Source organism: Manacus candei, unplaced genomic scaffold (genome assembly GCF_025592945.1).
Source record: "Manacus candei isolate 608988 ecotype Guabito, Panama unplaced genomic scaffold, ASM2559294v1 h1tg000045l, whole genome shotgun sequence".
NCBI lineage: Eukaryota > Metazoa > Chordata > Aves > Passeriformes > Pipridae > Manacus > Manacus candei.
This window is the reverse complement of record NW_026138093.1, coordinates 8251642-8277145: the sequence shown is the minus strand read 5'-3', so window position 1 is coordinate 8277145 and position 25504 is coordinate 8251642. Positions and strand designations below refer to the sequence as shown.

At 53.0% G+C, this 25504-nt stretch overlaps 1 pseudogene; it reads left to right on the top strand.

Moving 5' to 3' along the window:
- The window catches only part of LOC127474816 (zinc finger protein 850-like), a 454983-nt pseudogene that overhangs the window by 151090 nt on the left and 278389 nt on the right, over positions 1-25504 (top strand).

Below are 25504 nucleotides of genomic sequence, written 5' to 3'. Positions count from 1 at the left end.
TCCAATTAGTTGTTGACGTCTTGAAGACAATTAAAGGAAGGGAAATAATTTGTTTTTCAATGTTTTAATGGGTCCCACAGTGTGTTTGGAGCTGCATCAGCTGTCAGTCCAAGATGGGCCATGTCAGAACTGGTGAGGTTGGGGGGTGAGGAGAAAGGCTGATCATACAGGGTCAGTCTGGATCTCCTGAGGAGACACTCAGCATCAAGATCACTTGGAGAACACCTCTATCACCTCTCCTCTGAACTAAAAAATGTCCATCCTTAAAAAGAAAAAGTACAAACTTTGAAGACTTGTTTTGAAATTGCCTTGAAGACAATTAAAGGAAGACAAAGAGATCCTGAGGGATTTCTGCATTTTAATGAGCCCCACGGTGTGTTTGCAGCCCAGCCCATGATCCTGAGGTACTGAGAGAAGATTGAAGCAGCTGCTGAAGAAGTCAGAAGCCAAAGTGCAAGTGCCTTGAAGCATTGCTGGGCCCCACTGAGGGCAGGCACTGCCAAAGCCTCCCCAGGGACTCCTTGGAGCAGCTCCTTGGAGGCCAGGAGTGCAGGCAGACAAAGGCTCTGGGCAGGCCCCTGCAATGCTGAGCAAAGCCTGCCTTGGTTTTGTGGAGCGCAAAGGCCAAGGGCTGAGCCCCAGGCCCTGGCCCAGCAGATCCTGTCCCTCCTGGCTGGCTCAGGGCTGTTTGGGGGGCACTGGGATGGGAGGGGGAGGAACAACCAAGGCCCAAAACTGGGCAACCCCTGCCAGGCTCCTGAGGGAGGGGCGAGGCAGAAACCAAGTGCAGAACCTGCCAGGCAAGTGTCTTGTGGTGGCCTGAGTGGCAGAGGCAGCTGCCAGAGGCAAGGGGACAAAGGCCTGGGTGCCTTTGGGCCTTGCAGCCCTGCCAGAGCCCTTGGCCATCTCTCCTGCAGGCTGTCCTGCCCTGGCCCTGCTGCTGCTCTGGCCTTGCAGGCTGCACACACCCCTCCTGCTTTCCCACCCCCTCCCAGCAGCATTTCTAGACCCTCCCTGATGGCTCTGCACCAGCTCTGGCTGTTGCCATGTGCACTTGGCCTTCTGAACTTGGATCCTGAGCCCCTGTGCCACAGGACATCCCTGCCAGAGCCCAGGCCCTTCTCCTGGGGGTCACTGCAGAGCTGAGCAGATCCAGGTCACCTCCCATTCCTCTGCCAACCCCCTGGGCCTGCTCTGGGCCCTCCAGGTCCTTGCCCTGCTCCCAAGGGCTGTGGGGGTGCTGAATGGTCAGGGCTTGGGGTTTAGAGCTCAGGGTGGGGATTAGGGAGAACTTTGGGAGGTTTGTTGTTCTGCTGGCAGTGTCTGGTTCATGATTAGGGGAAGAGATTTTTAGGCTGGGTTAGGATTAAAGCTTGGCTTTTCATACTGGTAATACAGATTTGGGAATGGGATGGGCATTGGAGTTTGGACTTCTGGGTTTGGGGTTTGCCTTTGAGGTCTGGTTGAGGTTGGGATTAGAGCAGTGGATTCCTTTCCATGGGAGGGGCAGCACTTTTATGTCATGTTGGGGCTTGAGGTTACAAATAAGGTAAAGGTCTCTCAGGAATGTTTGCCCAGTCATTGTTTCAGCACCCTCAGCATTCCCTGAACCTGTTTTTACCTCATCAAAATCTTTCCTCTCTCTTGGCCAAGCCCCTCTTTCCTTCCCCAAATATCCAATCCTTTTGGTCTCAGTTCCTCCTAATCTCCCCCAATCTTTCATCTCGGTGGGGTCAGCTCTGTGATGACTCTGTGCAATCTCATGGAATCAAGGGGCCATTGTGACACTGGGGAAACTCGTGGAAAAATGGAACCTAGGGACACTGTACAACTTCATGGAATCAAGGGGTCACTCTGACACTGAGGACACATCATGGACTCAAGGGGCCACAGGGCATTATGGAGCCAAAGGAACCCAGGGACACTGTGCAGCCTCATGGAATTGGGGGCCATTTTGACACTGCAGGACCTCATGGAAACAAGAGAAAATCCCGGTTTATCCAGGTCCTGAGGGTGATTCAGAAGGGAGGCAGCAGTGATTTCTCCCTACAGACCCACCACTCCAATGGTCTCTCCCTGCAGTCCATGGGTGTCCTCAGCATTTTCCCCAGTGCCTCCCTGCCCTGAAGGTTTCTGGCCATCAGGCTGGAGCTGAGGGGGTTGGGCAGGTGCCTGAGGAGGGGGTAGAACAAGGGCTGTGTCCAGCTGTGCCAGGAGGGCTCTGCTGGGCAAGGATGAGGAGGCTGCAGAAAACAGTGGCACTGGGGAGGTGAGAGGAGCAGCTGGAGAGACCTTGTGCCTGCCCACGCTGGGCAGGAGCTGCCCCAGGATGGCAGCTCTGAAGCACTCCCAGGATGTCCCTGTGAACAGGAGGGGAAGACTGGATCTGAAAATGGAACCTGGAAAGCAGAGAGCAGGAGTGTCATGGGGACACTGCAGGAGAGTTCCAGCCCTGCAGCAAGGTCACAGAAGAAGTGATCCACTGCCCTCAGAAGATCCCACAGCATCCTGGAGATGCTGGAAGGGATCCCAACTCTGCTTGAGAAGTTCCCAGGGCCTGTCCCTGCCTGTGCTCCAAGGGCTTCCAACCCACAGGACTGTGCTCAGAGAGCACTCAGGCCTTACAGTGAGAAAGGGGCTCAGGAGGACAGTGTGGAAGTGGCAAGAGAGCAGCTCTGCAAAGACCAAGCACTGCTGCTCCCTGGCAGTGCTGCTGGGCTGGGATTATTGTCCCCTTGCTGTTTGCAAATACACCCTGTCCTGCAGTGTGCTGTCCTTTAGGAACAGCTAAGAAGGGTCTTGGACAAAGAAGGCACTGCAGGGTCCTTTATTTTGTTTAAATACTCAGCCAGTACAATTCATCATTTATACAGTCTCTGGGTCAAAATCAAAAGGTGGACATAAAATTAGGAGGCAGATGCCTAAGAATATTTCATTGCACAGAAAATTATTGCAAGACGAACCCAATGACCTCCACGAAAAACCTGTACAAAAAGGTTAGACCATTAAGGAGTCCCATTCTGAATGCTACACACCAGAACACAGGCACTTTATTGCTCCTGAAAAGCATCCAGTCATCATTTTTCTCAGGGCATCCTTGAGCTCCTGGTTCCTCAGGCTGTAGATGAAGGGGTTCAGTGCTGGAGGCACCACCGAGTACAGAACTGACAGGGCCAGATCCAGGGATGGGGAGGAGATGGAGGGGGGCTTCAGGTAGGCAAATGCTGCAGTGCTGATAAACAGGGAGACCACAGCCAGGTGAGGGAGGCACGTGGAAAAGGCTTTGTGCTGTCCCTGCTGAGAGGGGATCCTCAGCACAGCCCTGAAGATCTGCACATAGGAGAAAATAATGAAACCAAAACACCCAAATGCTAAAGAGATGGAAATCAAGAGAAGCCCGAGTTCCCTGTTGTAGGAATGTGAGCAGGAGAGCTTGAGGATGTGTGGGAGTTCACAGAAGAACTGGCCCAGGGCATTGCCCTGGCACAGGGGCAGGGAAAATGTATTGGCTGTGAGCAGCAGAGCACTGAGAAACCCAGCGGCCCAGGCAGCTGCTGCCATGTGGGCACAAGCTCTGCTGCCCAGGAGGGTCCCGTAGTGCAGGGGTTTGCAGATGGCAACATAGCGGTCGTAGCACATGATGGTGAGGAGATAATACTCTGCTGAGATGAAAAACAGAAAGAAAAAGAGCTGTGCAGCACATCCCATGTAGGAGATGGTTGTGTTGTTCTGGAGGGAATTGTGCATGGCTTTGGGGACAGTGGTGCAGATGGATCCCAGGTCTGTGAGGGAGAGGTTGAGCAGGAAGAAACCCATGGGGGTGTGCAGGTGGTGGTCACAGGCTACGGCGCTGAGGATGAGGCCGTTGGCCAGGAGGGCAGCCAGGGAGATGGCCAGGAAGAGCCAGAAGTGCAGGAGCTGCAGCTCCCTCCTGTCTGAGAATGCCAGGAGGAGGAACTGGGACATGGAGCTGCTGTTGGACATTTGCTGCCTCTGGGTTTTTGTTTCCCACACAGGAGAAGAAGACATTAAGAGGACAGTTAGTGTGGACTTATCTAAACAAAGTCAAAGCTGTATTCTACAGACACTCCCCATGTCACACACAGACAGCCTTTTGATTTCCTAGGAGATCTTCCTTCAGCTCCAGTACTGGGTCCCTACTGAACAGCATTTTCTCTGTTTTAGCATCACTGTGCTTCTGTACAGGGGTTTCACATAACAAGGATATGTTTAGGGACAGGTTTCCATCCTGGAGGAGAATTCACAGCTTGGAAGGAAACCTCAGGGAGACAGTCAAGTGTCCTTATGATGGCATTTGATTTAAGCAGACTCAGCTCCTTCCCCAGCACCACAGACTGCACTGGTAGGGGTCATATTCCGTTTGCAGGTGCAAAAAGGACATCTCAGACTAGTCCTGATGGGTCTAGTAGAGGTGATGCTGGTGCTGCCCACAGGCAGAGCAGTGGCTGAAAGCACATTAGGAAGCTCAGATAGGCCTACTGAGCACTCACAGTTCAGATGTCTCAGGGACTTGTCAAAAATAATACTTTCTTAATTATTTATTCCTCCCATTCCTCAAGAGCAGGAAACTGGAAACACAATCTCAGGAAATTTCTTTAACCTTATAAAAATCTTTGTCTTGGAAATATTCTGAGAGGGAGCTGGAGCTCTGAGCATGTCCTCCTCCTCTGCACTCCAGATGCTCTCAGAGTTGCACTTAGAGAATCTGTAGTTGGTGGGCAGTGCCAGCTTTCCCAGATGCCTCCAAAAGCTGCAGTCCCATTGCCCTGCATGACCAGACTTCCTGTGCCAAGATCTGTTAAAAATTCTCCCCCAGTGAGGTCTCAGCATCTTTCTACATCTGACAGCCTTTAACTTCTCTCTGTCTCACTCCCCTGCCCTGGGTGCTGCAGGCAGTGCCCTCAGCCCTGCTGGGCTGTGCAGAGGAGCTGCTCACCAGCAGAGCTGTCTCTTTGAAGCTCTTCTTGCTTGCCAGGAGCTCCCTGTGTGCCAGGAGCCCGGCCCAGCTCAGCAACACAGCAACAGGCCCAACTCATTTAATGACCCTTGGGGGGGTTTGTTGTTGTTTACATGAGACTCAGTCCCTGAGAGGAAGTTCAAACAACTTTTCAAGAAGTCAAAGTGAGATTCAAACACAAAATTTCTTGTAGTGCTAATGAGTCTCATTGAGGGACACAACTGAGAACGTGTCCCCAGGTTCCAGTTAGAGCAGAAAAGTGCAGACAGTGATGACAAGGATGGACAAGCAAGGGAAAGGTGGCTCTGATGCTCAGGAAACCTGGATGTGTTTCATTAATTTGAAGGGACAAGCCCTGACCCCCAGCCCCTGTGAAGGCAGATGCTGTCCCTGCCTCATTCCGCAGGGCTCTTCCTGGGGCACTGGGATGTGGGATGTGCAATGCCAAGGGCAGGACCATGGGGTGGCACCTGCCAGGCTGCTGAGCAGGGACAAGGAGGCCATGAGGCCCCAGGGCTGCAAGGGGCACTCCCCTCCTCCTGGTCTCAGGGGCACAGACAGCAGCCCTGGCCAAAGGCCTGCAGAAGGTGGCTGTGTCAGGGCCTTTCAGCTTCTCCCCATGCCTGTCTCCTCTCCAACCCAGGCTGTCCTACGGTGTCCATGCCCTGCCCCTTTCCCTGCAGGCTGTCGTCATCCCCCCGGCTGCCCCACCTGGCTGGCACCTTCCTGCACTGACATCTCTGCGTCCTCCCTGGCTCTTCCTGCACACACAGCCTTGGGCTCATCCAGACTCCTTCTTTGTGACATATTGCACCACAACACTGACCTCAGAGGGAAATTTCTGACTTCTTGTCACCAGTCTAGGCCACCCCAGCTGCCCTTGGTGGCACTACTTCTTTCTTAGGCTCTTTTCTGCCATGAAGAAAAGCTCCACCAGCTCTCACACCCCCCTTCCAGACCTCTCAGCCTACTCCTCTACTGTCCTCAATCTTCACACCCCTGACCCCTGAGTCCTCAGCCTCTATATAAGGGTCATGTGCTTGAGGCCCCAAATTCCTTCCTGGGAGATCTCTGGGACCTCTCCAAGGTTTTGGAAGATGACAATAGAGTGCTCTTATCCCAGGAAACACAGAGGGACACTTTTTTCCCAGGGTTGTCTTGGCAGAATGGGGCACAATCTCTTTAAACTTTCTGGCACAAGGGAGCTCTGAGCTCTGGGTACGGAGGGAGCTCCAAGTGCCAACCACTGGAGTGGGAGCTACAAATCATCAGGGCTTGTGTTCTTTGGAGGGCCAGACACTGGGGAGAGTGGGGTGTGTGTGCACATACAGGGACTTGAAGGGCACAATGAACTGTCTCAAAACACTGTCAAAGCAGGAAAATCCCATAAGGCACCACAAGACCTAAGTACTGGTGGCAAACAGGAAGGCCTTTAATTCCAAGGCCTAAAGGGAGGTGAAGCTCTGGAAGTAGCCCACAGGACAGAATTGCACAATTTCTTTCTCTCTCTCTCCCTCATATTTACTGTTAAATCAAAGCTGGACTGCTGACTTTGGCACATGGTCTCCTTTGCAGCTGAATTTGGGCAGAGGTGTCTGATGTGGTTTGAAGCTGGCTCCCTGCCAAGTCTCCAAACCCTACCACAAGAAGTCCGTCCCGCCCCCCAAAACCTCAGGGAGAAGAGGGAGAAAAGACAACTAAGAAAAACCGGAACTGGAGAGAGACAGCTAAAGTGATATATATAAATATATTTACACTTATGTACTGTTAGATACAATTTGAAATATATATACAATTTCACAAGGGAAAGGGAAGGGAAAGGGAACAAAACCAAAATAAAAAATATATATCCCAATTAGTAGCCCGAGATCTAGTAACTAAAGAGTTAGCAAAGAAAAATCCCACCACTCTCCTTGGGAAAACCGAGATTCTCTCCGGAACGATCGCCGGCAACCTCCGCCTCCCAAGGTCGACAAGGCCTTACCAGGCCTCGCTCCCCAGCACGGCAGACTCAACAGCAGGGAACCTGCACCTCCAAGCTGCCAGAAGGAAAGAGAACGAACACCTTTTCTCCTTCCTTCTTATAGTCTGGCTTACGTAAAAATCATAGGGAATACTGGGTAAATCTGGACCCTTCCTTGGTTACAAACTGGTCACCAAGGAAGGCCTAGCCCAAACCACCACAGTGTCTCTTAATAATGGGAACCTGAGAGTATCCAAGAGGTTTTAGAGGGTGGGAATGGCCACTAGATTCCATGAGGTTCCACAGAGTCTCAGGGTCCATTTGGCTTCATAAGGCTCTGCAGTGTGATAATGGACCCTTGATTCCATGGGTTTGCAAAATGTGTCAGAACTCCTTTGGTTCTAGGAGGCCCCACATATCACAGTGGCCCCTTGGTTCCATGAGATTCCACAGTGTCCCAGGAATGCTTTGGTTCCATGAGCCCTGCAGTGTCACAATGGCCCCTTGATTCCATGAGGTTCCACAATGCCAATATGGGTCCTTGATTTCTTTAGGTCCACAGTGTCCCAGGATCCCTTTGTCTCCCTCACGCTCTGCAGTGTCAGAGTGGCCCCTTGATTCCATGAGGTTCTGAAAAGTCTCAGGGTTCCATGGGTTCCATGAGGCCCTGCAGTGTCACAGTGGCCTAGTAATTCCATGTGGTTCCACATTGTCCCAGGGTTCCTTTGGTTCCATGAGTCCCTGAGGTTCCTCAGTGTCACAATGGCCCCTTGATTCTATGAGGTCCCGAAATGCCTCAGGGCTCCCTTAGTTCCAAGAGGCCCTTCATGGCACAATGAACCCTTGGTTCCATGAGGTTCCACAGTGTCTCAGAGTTCCTTTGGCTCCAGAAGGCCCTACAGTGTCACAATGGCCCCTTTACTCCAGGAGGTTCCACAGTGTCCTTGCTGGAACACACAGGGCTGTAATGTTGTCACCCCTGCAGAGCTGCCTCCAGCTCTGGGCTCCAGCACAGGAAGGACATGGACCTGTTGGAGCGAGTCCAGAGGAGACCATCAAAGGGATCAGAGGGCTGGAGCAGCTCTGCTGTGAGGAAAGGCTGAGAGAATTGGGATTGTTGAGGTTGGAGAAGAGAAGGCTTTGGGGTGACCTAATTGTGGCCTTGCAGTGCCTGAAGGGAGCCAACAAGATAGATGGAGAGAGACTTTGGACAAGGTCTTGGAGTGACAGGACAAGGGGAATGGCTTCACACTGAGAAAGGGAAGGGTTAGATGGGATATTAGGAAGAATTTCTGGACTGTGATGGTAGTGAGATCCTGGCAGAGGTTGCTCAGAGAAGTTCTGGCTGCCCCATCCCTGGAAGTGTTCACGGCCAGGTTGGATGGGGCTCTGAGCTCTGAGTCTAGTGGAAGGTGTCCCTGCCCATGGCAGGGGGTTAGACTGAGATGCTCTTTAAGGTCCCTTCCAACCCAAACCATTCCATGATTCTGTGACTGGTGGGGGATGTGGTGGTCGGAGCCGACGGACACAGAGACCCCAAAATGATGGAGTTTTCCATTCTGGGTGGAGGAAGGAGGGGGCAGCAGAACTGACAGCCTGGACTGCTGGTGGTCAGACTTTGTCCTGTTTGGGAGACTGACTGATCTGGGTGTGAGTGTGGATGTGCTGGAGGGCAGGAAGGCTCTGCAGAGGGATCTGGACAGGCTGGATCAATAAGACCAAGTGTCAGGGCCTGCCCTTGGGTCCCAACAACCCCCTGGAACGCTCCAGGCTGGGGGCAGAGGGGCTGGAGAGCTGCTCAGCAGGAAGGGACTTGGGGGTGCTGCTTGACAGGGGCTGGATATGAGGCAGAGTGTGCCCAGGGGGGCAAGAAGGCCAAGGGCATGGTGGCCTTTGTAGAGAAGAGTGTGGCCAGCAGGAGCAGAGAACTGATTGCCCCTCTGTGCTGGGCACTGGGGAGGCCCCACCTGGAGTGCTGTGTCCAGTTCTGGCCCCTCAGTGCCAAAAGGCCCTTGAGGGGCTGGAGCGTGTCCAGAGAAGGGAAGGGAGCTGGGGAAGGCTCTGGAAAACATGTCTGCTGAGGGACGGCTGAGGGAACTGGGCTGGTTGAGTGTGGAGAAGGGGAGGCTCAGGGGGGACCTCATTGCTCTCTGCAATGACCTGAAAGGAGGTTTTAGTGGGTATGGGGTCGGTCTCTTCTGCAAAGCCTTTAGTGACAGGAAGAGAGGAAACAGCCTTAAATTGCATCAGGCAAGGTTCATATTAGATATTCAAAACCCTTTTTCCACTGAGAGAGTGCTCAGGCATTGGAACAAGTAGCCCAGGGAGGTGGTGGAGTCTCTGGAAGCATTCAGGTGGCATCTGGATGTAGCGCTTTGGGATGGGGTTTAGGGGTGATTCTGGTGGTGCTGGGTTGACAGTTGGACTAGAAGATCTGGAAGGTCTCTTCCAACCTTGATGATTCTGTGATTCTCTGACCTGTCATCCCTGTTTGCAGGTTTGTGCTCTAACAAGACCCTGGGGATGTTTTCTCTGTTGGGTCCACAGAGATTGTGTTGTGTGAGCTTTTTTCCTCTACGATCAAAACAAAGAATAACTAATACTAAATCCAGCAGATGACTTTCAAGTACTAACTTGGTCCAGTTTGTCCAACTGTGTCCAAACAGGTGAGGAAAATCTGGAACTTTAGAAGGGTTAGTTTTTACCTCATTAGCAGGATATCCAGGGGTGCACCAAGTGCCTTCCAGTGAGGAGCACAAGAGACCAGTAGACAGTGACAATCTTGTTCTAATGTTAATGTCACTGGAGCACAGAGTGAGATCACATCTGAGTTATGTTTCTTTAATCAGTGATTGGGAATAAAGAGAAAAAGCCATCTGCTGGATTTAGCAATAATTACTCCTTGTTTTGATCTGAGGGAAAAAGGCTCACACAACACAATCTCTGAATGCTCCTTTGAACTTACCCACAGTGTGTTCACAAAGACACAGAGCAAGGCTTTTAGATTTTGCTGCTCCCCTCAGTTCCAGCATAGAAAGAAATGCCTCTGTGCAATAACAGCAATTGCCTTACCATGTTACTGAACTACATTCAGTTTATCTGGTCTCAAACAAATACTCCATATTTTCTCCTTGTTTTATTTTCAAAGGCATGGGTATGGGTATTTAGGTGACTGCCTTCACTGGTATAGGATAGAAACCGTTCACATGGCTATAAATGAATATTATTCTCTTGACAAAACAGCTTTTCCAAAGCCTCTGACAAAAAGAAAGGGAAAAATAACCCAGAAAGAAAAAGGGAGCCACAGGCACATTGCCTGTCACCCACGAAAAAAGGTCTCCTCCCTAAAGATAATTCAGGTACACCCTTCAATCTGGATCTCTCACTATCACCCCAAGCTCTTTTTTGGTGGAAGTTTCTTTAGGGAAGCTGAAGTGCATCACTGTCTCAGACAGCCAAGGATAAGATGACTGAGGGAATTCAGTTGCTCTCTTTAATAATACAGGATTATTTCCCTTTCATTTGGTGAAGCTAATAATATGACTGGTGGAATGTCAGTAACAATTAAATCATAAACTAGTGCAGCACCAAAGGGAAAACTTACTTTAGTTATGGAGTACTGCCAGCAGAAATCTTGAAAATCTTATATATAATATAAGTATATATATATATAATATATATAAAAAATATATATAGTATAATCTTATATTTACACTGATAAAATACCACATGTACTTCATGGGATACTGCAAGCTTTCTACAATCCTTGTGGCATGTCTTTACAGAGCAAGAGTGAACATTTTGAGATGATACCTTAATAAATGAGTTGCAGTTCTATTGTTTCTTGAATGTAAACACCACATCCTAAACGCAGGAACGGGTTCAAGGTCCATGTCCTATTTTAGACCTTTTCAGCAGCTGTGATATTGTGATAATCACACTTAAAATATTCCTCTAGAAAGAGTAAATTAGCCCTTTTCACTAGGAGGATTATTATGATCAAAAACAATTTTGAAAGAGAACAAATTCAGATTTCTTTTTTTGTTTGTTGGTTGTTTTTTTTTTCAGCAATGCAGTAAATTGCTGTCCCTAACTGGGATGGCTTTTCTACCCAAGAATTAAAAAGAAAACTCCAAAGTTCACTTTATTCTGCACTTATATTACTTTTGGGGTTTTCTGGTTTTTTTGGAGGCCTCACCTCTGTAAAAATACCTTCCTTAAAATGCATTTATGCTTTCTGCAAGAACCAAACCATTCCAGCTGACATACCATTCTATCACCAATACTGCAGGGAAATGTAATATCCCACTAAAGTAGAAGGGAAAGAAGAAAACTGAGCATCAGCAGCTCTTCCTAAGCAAGATCAGGGGTTTAGCTCCATCTAACTGAGGGATGAGATGTGTCCCTCAGTGGGTCTCTTCCCACTCCCCCACCAGCCCTTCTACCCGACTGCAAGCTCAAAGTTCTAAAAAGAGAAGAAGAAGCTGGAGCGTCAATATTTCCCCAGTGCAAACCCCAATAATCTTTGCTGGGAGCTGACAGGAATTGCTGTTCCACTGCCCTGGGGTATCCTGGCTTGAGGCGAGAGCGCAGCCCCGCCCAGAGCCCCCAACCCCTCTGAGAGCTTTTGTAGGGTCTGTTTGTCCATGTCCCTGTGGCAGAGGCTCCCCCGACACCTGCCCTGGAGCTGGTCCAGCTGCTGGACCAAACAAGGCATTGTCCAGCCTGCCTTCCTCCAGCCCCGACCGCCCCAGCCCATCTTCCATCGCTCTGCTTCCTTTTCCTGCCCCTGCTCCCCCTCCGCTCCCTTCCCTCTGGCATTTTTATTAGGAATGTTCTTGCTGTTCTCACTGTCCAAGCATGAGCTGATCCCCAGGGGAGCCTGTGGAATGTAACCCCTCAAGCACTAAATTCCTTCCCCTGTGCCAAAGACACGGGTTTGTTGTTGCTGCCCCTCCCGCCGAGCACCAGTTCCATCTCCTGCTCCTGCCCAGCGGCTTTGCAGAAATCCAGGGCTGGGTGTGGATTGAAGGCTGTGGCAAGGGACAGGATAAAGTTGCTTCACTTTCACCCTTGGTGTCTCAGTGTTTGTGATCTTGGGAATCCTCACAAACCTGGAACAATGGCAGATTATCTGTTGTTGTAAGATATGAACGTGGAGATTGTTTTGATATGTGTTTACATTTTCCTTGAAAGTACAACTGATAGAAAACAATGTAAAAAAAAAAGGGAAATGGAAATAATAAGAAAAAAATAAAGTAAAAAAAAAAGAGAAAAAAAGAGAAAAAGGAGAAAAAAAAGAGAAAAAAAAGGAAAGAAAAAAAGGAAAAAATGAGAAAAAAAGAAAGAAAAAAGGAAAAAGAGGGAAAAAAGAAAAAAGAGAGAGAAAAAAGGGAAGAAAATAAAGAATAAAGAAAAAAGAAAGAAAAAAGAGAAAATAAAAGAAGACAGGAAAACTAAAAACCAAAACGTTCGATCCTCCCCCGCCGCAGGGACTACAACTCCCACAATGCCCCGCGCAGGCGGGGGGCGGGCAGGGGCCGTGGCCGCGCGCTGATTGGCTGCGGGGCGGGTCTGTAAAGGCGGAGGGCGCGCGGAGCGAGCGCCATTTTGGCCTCGTGGTCGGGAGTGAGGAGGACTCGCCTGCGGCCGCTGCACTTCGCTGGGTGAGTTGGCGGGGGGGGCGGCGAGAGCGGGGTCTGGGGATCCCCTCGGGGGCTGCGGGGAGCGCGGGTGTGGGTGGAAAGGCTGGAGGGCTCGGAGGGGTTTAGCGGGGGGGTTCGGGGGTTCCCGGGGACGTTTTGAGGGGTCCCTGAAAGGACTCGGGGGGGAAGGTTGAAGGTCCTTGAAGGGTTTTGCGGGGCTCTGATGGGGGTTTATTTTTCTGAGAAGATTTGGGGTGTCCCAGGTGGGCTTTGGGGGTCTCTGGGGAGGTTTGGGGTTCCTGGGAGGCTTTGCGAGGACCTTGGAGGCAGTTTTGGGGGGTTTAATGGGTCCCAGACTGTTTTGAGGGTCCATGAGGGGGATTGGGGGTCCCTGAATGGGCTTGAGGGGTCCCAGGTGGGTTTTGTGGGTCACTGAGAGGGTTTAGAGGATGCTGGGGAAGGATGAGGGGTCCTTGAGGAGGTTTCGATGGGTCGAGGGGGGGATTTCAGGGGTTTTGAGGGGATTTTAGGGGTCCCCTAAAGCACAGCAGTGGGGTTCAGGGGGTCCCCAGCCCCCAGGGGAGGGGTCCTAGGGATGCCCCCCAAAATCCAGAGGGGGAGATGTACCACATCTGGGTAAGGGGATCCCAGTGCCCCCAGTATATCCCAGTGACCTCCCAGTGACTCTCAGGATGGCCCAGTAACCCCCTCAGTGACCATCCAGTGTGTCCCAGTGACCTCCCACTGCCCCCCAGTATGGCCCAGTGATCCTGCAGTGAGCACCCAGTAACCCCCAGTATGGCCCAGTAACCTCCCAGTGTCCCCCCGTGTGTCCTGGTATCCCCCAGTAACTCCCCAGTTCTCTTCCAGTGCCCCCCAGTGTGCCCCAGTTCCCCCCCAGTCCCTCCCAGTGCCCTCCCAGTGTCCCTCAATACCCCCTCAGTCCTCCCATTGCTCTCTGGTTCCCCCCAGTGTGTCCCAGTATCCCCCAGTAATCACCCAGTGCCCCACAAAGCCCCCAACTGTCCCCAGATGCCCTTGGCCTTTCTATGGCAGGGGGAGCATTTTTGGGGGCAGAGGATCCAGAGAGGAGCAGCGAGGCTGGGGAAGGGAGTGGAGCACAAGTGGTGTGAGGAGAGGCTGAGGGAGCTGGGGGTGTTGAGGCTGGAGAAGAGGAGGCTCAGGGGAGACCTCCTGACTGTCTGCAAGTCCCTGCCAGGAGGTTGGAGCCAGGTGAGGGTGGGGCTGTTCTGCCAGGAAGCAGCAGTAGGACAAGAGGGCTGGGTCTGGAGCTGTGCCAGGGGAAGTTTAGGTTGGATATTGGGAAGCAATTTTGTACAGAGAGAAGGGAAAAGAGCGGGTGGGTCACCCCCAAAGGGAGCTGGGGGGAGCCGGGGTTTGGGGGGCTGATGTGAAAGGGGTGGGAGGAGTGGCTGAGGGGAGTGGGGAGAGCGGGAGCGGGGTTGCCGTGGGGGTGCCTCGGTGTCCCCATGCCTTGATTCCTGGAGAGCGAGGGAGGCTGGAGATAGGGAGGAGCTTCGAGAGCCCTGAGAGCCTGGAGAGGGGGGGCACGGAGAAGGGGAAGCCTGGACAGTGGGGACCCCTGGGATCCCCTAGGACAACAAAGTGGAGAACCTGGAGAGGGGGAATTTCTGGGAATGCAGCATCCCGAAAGCGAGAATCAGAGGAGAAGGGAGCCTTGGGACCCCCAATACTCCCAGCATCTCTAGGTAGAACCCCCAGCATCCCAGACAGGGGAGACTCTCTGAACCCTAGAGGGGGGAAACCAGAGAAGGGGAAATCTTAGGAAAATTTTTTTGGGCTAATCTTCATATTTTAGAGTATTTTTAGGTGAATCTCAGCTTTTCAGTTTGGGGGGGCAGGAGTCTTCTCACTATTTCTTACAGGCTTTTGCCTGAATCTTGATGATTTGGGGTTTTCTGGGCTGAGTCTTGGTGTTTTGGAGGTTTTTATGGTCACAGGATGTCTGTTGAGTTCTAGAGATGGACTTGGGCAGGAGGAACCCCCAAGCCAACACACTCAGCCCTTGTTTTCCCCCCCATCAGGATTTGTCCTTCCCAAAGCTTGGGCGGATGGAGGAGGAGGCTGCGAGGAAGAGGAAGATGCCTTGGGCCCCCCAGGCAGGTGAGGAGGAAGTCAGTGTCCCTTTGGGCGGGTGTTGTGCTGGCTCTGTCAGCCCAGCATGGCCCCGGCTGCAGGACAACCCCGCTGGCGCCGCCGTCCTGCCGGGGCCGGAGTTGGGGGGATGTCCTTGGCCTTCCCTGTGGGCCGGAGGCAAATCCCCTGCCTGTCCTTCTTGCTTCCTGCCCCAGGCCCCGAGCTGAGGAGGGAGAGCGCGGAGGACAAATCCCCCCGTGAGACCCTGGTGGGAGAGGCCGTTTTGAAGGGCTCCCCGGCGCAGGAAGGCAGCGGGGAGGAAAAGGGCCGGAGATCCCCCCGCAGGAGGGGCTCCAAAGCCAGCCCAGGGTGCTCTGAGGAGGAAAGAGCCAGCCTGTGCCGGGAAGGCGGCCGGAGCTTGAGGGGGAGCTCTGAGCTGGTGGTCCCTGAGCAGCCTCCCAGCAGGGGGAAGCCCTTCAGGTGCTTGGAATGTGGGAAGAGTTTCAGGAACAACAGCCACCTGATGGAACACCAGTACATCCACACTGGGGAACGCCCCTACACATGTGGGGAATGTGGGAAGCGCTTCAGGTACAACTCCAGCCTCCTCAGCCACCAGCGCAGCCACACTGCTGAACAGCCTTACACGTGTGGGGAATGTGGGAAGAGCTTCAAGAGCATCTCCAGCCTGATCCAACACCAGCTCATCCACACTGGGGAACGTCCCTACCTTTGTGAGGAATGTGGGAAGAGCTTTAAGAAAAGCTCCCACCTGATCCGACACCAGCACATCCACACTGGGGAATGTCCCTACCTCTGTGAGGAATGTGGAAAGAGCTTTAGGAACAGCTCCAACCTCATCACCCACCAGCGAATCCACACCGGGGAACGGCCCTACCAGTGCTTGGAATGTGGGAAGAGGTTTCAGACCAGCTCACATCTCCTCGGGCACCAGCGGACGCACACGGATGAGAGGCCCTTCCGCTGCACCGACTGCGGGAAGGGCTTCAACCAGAACTCCAACCTCGTCAGGCACCAGCGCATCCACACCGGGGAGAAACCCTACAAGTGTGGGGAGTGTGGGAAGAGTTTCACCAACAGGTCTGGCTTGACCAGACACCAACGGACCCACCAGTAAGAGAAGCCCTTCCAGTACCTCGAGTGCAGGAAGAACTTTGGCTGCTGCTTCCACCCCGAATGAAGCCCCTGATGGGGAGGCAACCCCTGAGACCAGTGACTGTCAGTCCATCACTTTTGACGAGAAAAGACCAGTCCCCTTTCCCAAGGGCAGCTTCTTCCAACAGAACCCTTCTTGGGGGGTGTGTGGAGATTCCTGCCCTGGCTGGGGACCCCCCAAGGTCACTGCTGGAGGTTGAGAGCAGAGATCTCTCTCCATGAATGTTGGTCTGGGGGAGTTCCATCCAACCGTAATTAGGAATTACAGGTTTTGTGCCAGCTTGGGTAGAATTGCTTCAACAATTGCTTTAATGTAGAGCACTGTCCTATCTTATGCTGTTCTCCTGGTAGTTTTAGTGTTTCTGTTGTGCAGTAAATAATTCTGATGAAGATCTTTTGTCTGATCATTTGGAACCCTAAATAAATTAATTTCTCTCAGTAGATCTGGTTTACCATCATTTAACCTGGAGGACAAAAATGATTCAGTTACACCTCTGTAATTCCTCTAAACTGAAAGTGTTGGCATAATCCAAGGCTGAGATTTGATCCAGCACCCCACAGGAAGTTGGGAGCTCAGGGGGGCCACCCCCCTTTCCCAACCCCTCTGTGCCCAAAGACCCCCATGAGACCATCCGACCCACCAGACCACCCCCCCTTTTCCACCCTTCTCCCTGTTCCTTCCATATTCCCATTGTCCCCTCAATCCCCCATTTCCCCCCTGAACAGTTTTTGGGTCCCAACCCCCACTTTTTGCCCTCTCTCCTGTGGGCACTGAAGGAGAAAATGAGGCTGCACACACAGAGTTCCATTGCAGGACTTGTCCGCCCATCTTTCCGGCGTCCCCCTTTAATTGGGGTTCCTTTGGAAACAGCACCTGGGGTTTGTCTTTTAGTCCACTGGAATTCCCAGCATGGCCCCAAAGCAGTGCCCTGATCCCACACATTCCCCTCCCCTCATGTGCTGGCTGTGTTCAGCCACCAGAGAAAAACACAGAGAAAAAACCATGCAGAGCGTTCCAAGTGGTTTCCACTTTGGCAAACAGCACTCTCTGGATGGAAAACACCAGTCAAGGCCAAAACACTCCTTTTGGATCCTGATTAACTGAATGCAGCTGCTGCTGCCTTAACTTGTTCCCACAGAAATTCTCAGGGTTCCTTTGCTTCCAGGAGGCCCCACATGTCACAATGGCCCCTTGATTCCATGAGCTTCCCCAGTCTCCAAAGATTCCTTTACTTCCATGAGGCCCTGCAGTCCCCAAAATGCCCTTTGGATTCTCAGAGATTTCCCATTGTCCCAGGGTCCCTTGTGCTTCAGAAGCAGCTGCAGTGGGACAGTGGCCCCTTGGTTCCGTGAGCTCTGCAGTGTTCCAGGAATCCTTGGGTTCCAGGGGATCCTGCAGTTTCACAAGGAGCACTTGAATGCAGGAGGTTCTGCAGGGTCCCAATGGGCCCTGGATTCTGGGAGGTTCAGAAATATCTCCGGGCTCCCTTGGTTCCAGGAGGACACACATGTCAGCAGGAACCCTTGGTTCCAGGAGGTTCAACAGTGTCCCAGAATTCCTTTGATTTCATGAGGCCCTGGATTGTCCCAATGGCCTCCTGATTCCATCAGCCCCCTCAATGTCCCAATGGTCCCTTGGTTCCATGAGTTTCTGCAGTCTCCCAGGGTTCCTTTTGTTCCATGGGGAGCTGCAGTGTCACAATGGGCCCTGAATTCCAGGAGTTTTTTCCAGGGTGACAGTGCTCCCTTGATTCCATGAGATTCCACAGTGTCCCAGGGTTCCTTTGGCTCCAGAAGGCCCTGCAGTGTCCCAATGGCCCCTTTACTCCAGGAGGTTCCACAGTGTCCTTGCTGGAACACACAGGACTGTAATGTTGTCACCCCTGCAGAGCTGCCTCCAGCTCTGGGCTCCAGCACAGGAAGGACATGGACCTGTTGGAGAAAGTCCAGAGGGGAGCAGCAAGAGGATCAGAGGGATGGAGCAGCTCTGCTGTGAGGAAAGGCTGAGAGAATTGGGATTGTTCAGCCTGGAGAAGAGAAGGCTTTGGGGTGACCTAATTGTGGCCTTCCAGTGCCTGAAGAGAACCAACAAGAAAGATGGAGAGAGACTTTGGACAAGGGCCTGGAGTGACAGGACAAGGGGAAGTGGCTTCACACTGAGAAAGGGAAGGGTTGGAAGAGAGAGTAGGAAGGAATTCTTTCCTCTGAGGGTGTTGAAATGCTCTTGAAGGCCCCTGCCAAGCCAAAGCATTCCATGATTGTGGGACTGGTGGGTGAGGTGGTGGTCGGAGCCGTCTGGGGCACAGGGACCCAAAATGAGGGAGTTTTCCATTGTGGGGGAAGGAAGGAGGGGGCAGCAGAACTGACCCCTTGGACACCTGGCAGGCAGGCTTTGGCTGGAAGCTGCTGATGGGGAGCTGAGTGAAGCCCCCACAATGCAGGAGGAAATGGTCAGTGACCTGCTCTGCCAGTGAGACCCCCCCAAGTGCCTGGGCCCACATGGGATGCAGCCAAGAGTCCTGAGGGAGCTGGAGAAAGAGCTGGCCAAGCCACTCTCACTCATTGCCCAGCAGTGCTGCAGAACTGCACAAGTCCCAGCTGACTGGCAACAAGCACATGGGATGCCCATGCACAGGAAGGGCCAAAAGGAGCATCTGGGGAACTCCTGGCCTGTCCCATTGGCCTCAGGACCGGGGAAGTCCATGCAGCAGATCCTCCTCAGTGCCATCCCATGGCAGGGGCAGGACAACCAGGGGATCAGGCCCAGCCAGTGTGGGATTGGGAAAGGCAGGTCCTGCCTGACCAACCTCATCTCCTTCTCTGACAAAGGACCCACTCAGCAGCTGAGGGTAAGTCTGGGGATGTGTCTCTGTGGAATTCCAGAAAGCCTTTGGCACCATCTCCCCCAGCATCTCCTGCACAAACTGGCTGCTCATGGCTTGCCTGGGGAACTGTTTGCTGGGGGACAAAGTGTCTGATGGCCCAGGGAGTGGTGGGGAATGGAAGGAAATCCAGGTGGGGCCGGTCACTAGTGGGGTTCCCAAGGGCTCAGGGTTGGGGCTGCTCCTGTTTCACATTGTTGTGGATGATCTGGGCCAGGGGATCGAGTGCCCCCTCAGGAAAGTCGTGGACAACACCATGTTGGGTGTGAGTGTGGATGTGCTGGAGGGCAGGAAGGCTCTGCAGAGGGATCTGGACAGGATGGATCAATAAGGCCAAGTGTCAGGGCCTGCCCTTGGTTCCCAACAACCCCCTGGAACGCTCCAGGCTGGGGGCAGAGGGGCTGGAGAGCTGCTCAGCAGGAAGGGACTTGGGGGTGCTGCTTGGCAGCAGCTGGATATGAGGCAGAGTGTGCCCAGGGGGGCAAGAAGGCCAAGGGCATCGTGGCCTTTGTGGAGAAGAGTGTGGCCAGCAGGAGCAGAGAACTGATTGCCCCTCTGTGCTGGGCACTGGGGAGGCCCCACCTGGAGTGCTGTGTCCAGTTCTGGCCCCTTGTGCTGGTTTAAGAGTTAACCAGCAGGGGAAATGAACTCAATTCAAAGGAGAGATTATAAATCAGAATAACAATTTATTAAAATAATACAGTAAGTACAATTATACAAATAAACAATTGGTCTTAACCCACAAAACCCAAATGTATAACCCAGCACCCTGGGGCATGAACAAAGTGGTGTTCCTTGGGCCCCCCCTTGAGTCCAAAGTAAAGGGAGAAGGGAAAAAACCTGCTGGTGGGAGAGGTGTTGCAGTCTGGTCAAAAGTGGTGATTGCAGTCCAGTTGAGGGTGGTGGTCTCAGTCTGGTTGAGAGCAGTGAGCTGCAGTCCTCCTCTGGATCCCACGAGTGGTAGTAAGGTTCTGAAATTCCAGGTTTATATATTCTCCAGTTCAGGCAGGAATGCCCAGTCCTCCCCTCAGAGCGGAGAATTCCATAAAAGGATGCTTCGTCCTTCCCTTAGAGTGGGGAATTCCATAAAAGGGTATGAGGATGCTCAGTCCATAAAAGGGCATGAGGTTGCTCAGGAACATCCTCCCCCCCTTGCAGGCCTCTACTGACATCAGTTTCTGGGAAATGGCATGGAAGGCCATAGAATACACACTTTTGGGCTACACTCATCCAGTGATGAATCGGTCCCAGCTGTCCTAACCAGGACACATGGCAACCATCATACCTCCCACTGCTACGGACATTTACCATGGCAAACCTCATACATTGTATTACTACGGTCGGTTACCATGGCAAACAGCATACATTCCCACTGTTTTGGTCGGTTACCATAGCAACCATCATACAGTCCTGTTTCTATGGTCAGTTACCATGGCAACCACCATACATTCTCGTCGCTACGGTCAGTAACCATGGCAAACATCATACATTTCCGTTGGTACGGTCAGTTACCATGGCAACCATCATACATTCACGTTGCTATGGTCAGTTACCATGGCAACCACCATACATTCTCGTCACTACAGTCAGTTACTGTGGCAACCATCATACTTCCCATTGCTATGGTCGGTTACCATGGCAACCACATACAGTCTCATTGCCAGTGTCAGTTACCATGGCAACCATCACACATTTCTATTGCTATGGTTGGTTTTCATGGCAACCCTCATACATTCCCATTGCTACACTCAGTTACCATGGCAACCACCATACATTCCCATCGCTACAGTCAGTTACCATGGCAACCTCTTGGTTCCTCTTGGAGAGAAGCAGATGCAGATGAGCCTCCCTGTTGTCCACCAACCTGCCAGCTGTGCTCTAAAGGTCTGTGTCCCAAGGGGTGTCTTCACCAAGACCCTGCACAAACCTCTGGCACTCTTTGCATCCTGTCATGGGGCCTTTCCAGTGAATTCCAAGGTTATCAAAGCCAACTCCAATGGGCTCTTTGTCTCACTCCACAAGGTCACCCAAACCAGTCTCTCCTCTGACCCTCACCCACAAAAGTTCACCCAGTTTGTTCAGCCCCTAGAGCAGCTCCACAGCTCCAGGAAGCTCCTTCCCACTGAGGACACCTCTCTCCTGCTCTTTCTCTCCTGTGTCTCCTTGGCCTTCTCTCCCAACCCATCACAGCCCTGCAACCTGGGAACTGTCTCAGCAGGCCTGGGCTGTTATTGCCTGCAAGTGGAATGGAGAGAGACTTGGGGCTGCAGCTCCTCCTGCCTGTGCCCCACACGCAGGGCATTGGGGCCTGTCTGGCTGCAGCCCCTCAGTGGGGCACCGGGGTAAGAACAGACTTGCAGTGGGGAAAGCTGCTCTGAAAGCCCCGAGAGCTGGGGTGTGCAGAGGCTTTGCTGACAATGGCCTTGGGGTGGATGTGCTGGGACTCAGGCCCAGGGGGAAAATCCCAGGCCTGATCCCTGAGGAGATCAGCACATGCTGCTGAAATGCTGGGGGAGAGAAGAGCCAGCAGAGTGAGGGAACAAGTGTGGACAGCCTGGGCTGATGGGATTTGGACTCGTGCCTGGCCCGGCCTTGGCTGGGCAGAGAAGGGACAGCCTTTGTGTCCCTGCAGGGCTGGGATTCACTCCCTGCCCCAAAGGCCCCCAATGTGTCTGAGAAGCCCTGGGGGGTGCCTGTCACACAACTGCTGGGAATGGGGAGGGGGTTCCTGCACAGGCCCTGTGCTGTCCATGGCAGCTGCTGCACTTGTGCTGCAGAGCCCTGGCACCTCCCCTGGCACTACAGGCCCCTCTTTGGCTGTTCAATCCAGGCTCTGCTGCCCTGAATTAGGTTCAGCATTGAAGGGATGTCCAGGAGACAACTGCCATTGTACTCTGAGGACATGTAGAAAATACCCTGATAAAGAACAGGAGAGAGACCTCTCTCCCTGTGCCACCTGACTCCATTTGGTCACCTGAACACCTCTAGGGGCTGCCCTGGACAGAAGGAACAGTGACAGGTTCCCCTGTCCTACATGTGGGCACCTTCTGCCACTGAAGTTGGCCAAAGCAATGTCCCAGCAGCCTCCAAGAAGATCCCACAGCTGCTGCCCTGTCCCTAGGAACTGCTCCATTGGAGCCTGCAGTTCCCAGCAGGAATCTCAGTCACCTCTGGCCCCTCAGAAGGAACCAGGGCTTTGTGTCCCAGCAGGTCACGCCTGGCTTTGGTCTTCATTCATTCCCATGGGAGCTGGGACAAGGAGTCACCTGCAGGGGCCTGTTTTGGTCCCACTGAAGTGGGGCAGGAGGAATCCCAGCCCATGGGGGTTGTGGAGGGAGCTGAGTGTCCTTCTGGCCCCGGGTCTGCAGAGCCACAAGGAGACACCTCTGTTGACTCAGCTGAGTCCCTTCCCTCAGTGCAGGGGAAGGAGATCCCTCCTGGGCACTGTCGGGTTTCCTGTCTAATGATGGGACATGAAAAGGGGACTCTTGGACTTAACTCTGTGTCTGTTTGGAGAAATGACCCTGCTGAAAGAAGTGTCTGTGCCCAGCTGAGAGAAGGCACATCATTATTTCCTTCGGCTGTGTCCCAGCAGTTTCCCTGGAGCCCCAGGGACAGCTGAACGGAGCCCAGAGGGGCAGAGAAAGGGCTGCCTGGGGCTGTTGCTGTGCTGCTGAGCTGGGCCGGGCTCCTGGCACACAGGGAGCTCCTGGCAAGCAAGAAGAGCTTCAAAGAAACAGCTCTGCTGGTGAGCAGCTCCTCTGCACAGCCCAGCAGGGCTGAGGGCACTGCCTGCAGCACCCAGGGCACAGGAGAGAAGGCAGAGAGATGAGAGGCAGCCTGGGCTGGGCGGTGACTGAGCTCTCACTAGGCAAGAAACCTTCCCAGGATTTGAAGGAAGAATTCTCTGGCTGTAGGAAAGTTTAACTTGTCTTCCTGGAGGAATCTCCTAAAGCTGCCACATCCCACAGCTTCCAGGATCTTTCAGCAGGACTCTCCCAGTTGCTGCAGTGCAGGGGAAGTGGCCATATGGCAGAGCAGGGCAGGAGCTGTAGGCAGCAAGGGCAGAGAGGAGAAGGGAGCAGGAGGTTCAAGGGATCCTGGGGTGGGAGGACAGGGCAGAGCTGCTCAGGGCAGGAACCTTGCCAGCCCTTTGCCACGGTCAGGCTGTGGCTGCAGAGCAGTGCAGGTGAGTTCCTGCAAGTTCCTCTCCCAGCTGCCAAATGGCAGCAGTGGCAGGAGCTGTCAGGATGGCTCTGCTGGATTTGCTGGGGTGCAGCAGGAGAAGCTGCTGCAGAGCAGGACTTGCTGCTGCCCCCTCAGAGGCCCAGGGCCAGAAGGTTCCCTGTGCCAGGGCTGGCTGTGGGGTGGGAAGGTGGGGGTGCAGCCAGGGGTGCCCAGGGCTGTGGTGCAGAGCAGGGTCCTGCCCCCAGGGCTCTGTGTGCTGGGGCAGGGACTCTGCTGCCTGCCAGGCTCAGCTCTCAGCCCGGCCAAGGAGCTGCCACGGGGCTGGGGGAGAAGGGCTGTGGGGAAGGAACAACTCCTGGGAGGGTAGAGCAGGGCAGAGTCCTTCTGATCTCCAAAGTGTGCTGCAGGGATGAGGGCTGGTCACAGCTCCAGATCTAAGCAGGAAATTTCCCAGAAGGTGTTTGCAAGAAGCACAGACAGACATTCTTAACAAGAATGAACCAGTTCTTTCAGTGTTATACTCTGGGTTGTCTGGGTGCTGACTGTGACAGGGAAATGAATCTCTGAGCACAGGAGGAGACACTGAAACTTGAACTCTGTTAGATTAGAGGGCATTGAACCTGAGAGTATTAGACATCAAAGCTGTCTTACAGACGCATCAGTGTCATTTTCCAGCCTCCTCAGGATTGCTCTAACATTGCCATCAGAGCCTGCCCAGCCAGAGATGCCCCTGGGCAGTGCCCTGTGCTGCTGGGAGGGCTCTGCAGGGCAGAGCTGAGCCCCCAGGGTTGGGCTCTGGCAGCACTGGCAGGACCCAGCCCTGGGCCCAGGGAAGCAGCTGCTGGCAGGGACAGCTCCAGGCAGCAGAGCCCTGAGCAGGGAGTGGGGGGCAAGTGCCCCCAAGGCCTGGGGGAGGGGGCGTTCAGGCAGCTCTGGGGGCCCTTCCCTGCAGCTCTGCTGGGCACTGTGTGCTGGGCCATAGAAATGAGGATTCCTGCAGTGGAAAAGAACCTTCCAGGTGTGATGGTGAAAACAGAAAACACAGGCAAAATTTTTCTAAGCTGAGACTAAGCTTCTGCTCTGCAGCCCCAGCTCTTCTGATTCATGGGTGTAGAGACGGAACTTTTGTATTCAAAGTCGCTTACATCTGACATTCCTTGTGTGTATGAGAACTCTACCAAAAAAATTCCATGTCTCACTGCAGCAGAGCAAACCTGACTCCTTGGTAGTGTATTTGGTGACATTTGACACATGGATTTCTTTTAGAAATGGAGTGGCTTTTTCATAGAGGTCTGTCTAAACTGTCTTCCTTTCCTGAACAGGTCCTATGCCAAGAAACAAAAGATGTCCAACAGCAGCTCCATGGCCCAGTTCCTCCTCCTGGCATTCACAGACAGGCGGGAGCTGCAGCTCCTGCACTTCTGGCTCTTCCTGGCCATCTCCCTGGCTGCCCTCCTGGCCAACGGCCTCATCCTCAGCGCCGTAGCCTGTGACCACCACCTGCACACCCCCATGGGCTTCTTCCTGCTCAACCTCTCCCTCACAGACCTGGGCTGCATCTGCACCACTGTCCCCAAAGCCATGCATAATTCCCTCCAGAACAACACAACCATCTCCTACACAGGATGTGCTGCACAGCTCTTTTTCTTTTATTTCTTCATCTCAGCAGAGTATTTCCTCCTCACCATCATGTGCTACGACCGCTACGTTGCCATCTGCAAACCCCTGCACTACGGGACCCTCCTGGGCAGCAGAGCTTGTGCCCACATGGCAGCAACTGCCTGGGCCACTGGCTTTCTCTATTCTCTGCTGCACACAGTCAATACATTTTCCCTGCCCCTGTGCCACGGCAATGCCCTGGGCCAGTTCTTCTGTGAAATACCTGCCATCCTCAAGCTCTCCTGCTCACACTCAGGCTACTGCAGGGAAAATGGGCTCATTGTGGTTATTGCCTGTTTAGTGTTTGGTTGTTTCATTTTCATTGTGTTCTCCTATGTGCAGATCTTCAGGGCTGTGCTGAGGATCCCCTCTCAGCAGGGACGGCACAAAGCCTTTTCCACGTGCCTCCCTCACCTGGCCGTGGTCTCCCTGTTTGTCAGCACTGGCACATTTGCCTACCTGAAGCCCCCCTCCATCTCCTCTCCATCTCTGGACCTGGTGGTTGCAGTTCTGTACTCGGTGGTGCCTCCAGCACTGAACCCCCTCATCTACAGCCTGAGGAACCAAGAGCTCAAGGATGCCATGAGGAAAATGATGACTGGATGTTTTTCAGGAGTAAAAACCTGCGTCTTTTCTACTGCAGAACACTCTTTGTGTAACCCTTTAGTGGCCCAGACTGCCTTCTAAAGCTTTTGAGACTTTTGGGGGGGGGGGAATTTCTTATATTTTTCCTCTTTTAAAGTTAACACAGAAATTTATTCTATATCCCATACCTAATTCACTCTCTACTTATTTGTTTTGACCTGCAATTGGGTAAATGAGGAATCATTCTCTGTGTGCATTTAAACAAAATAAAAGTTCCTGCAGCAACTTCTTTGTCAAACCTCCTGCCTTT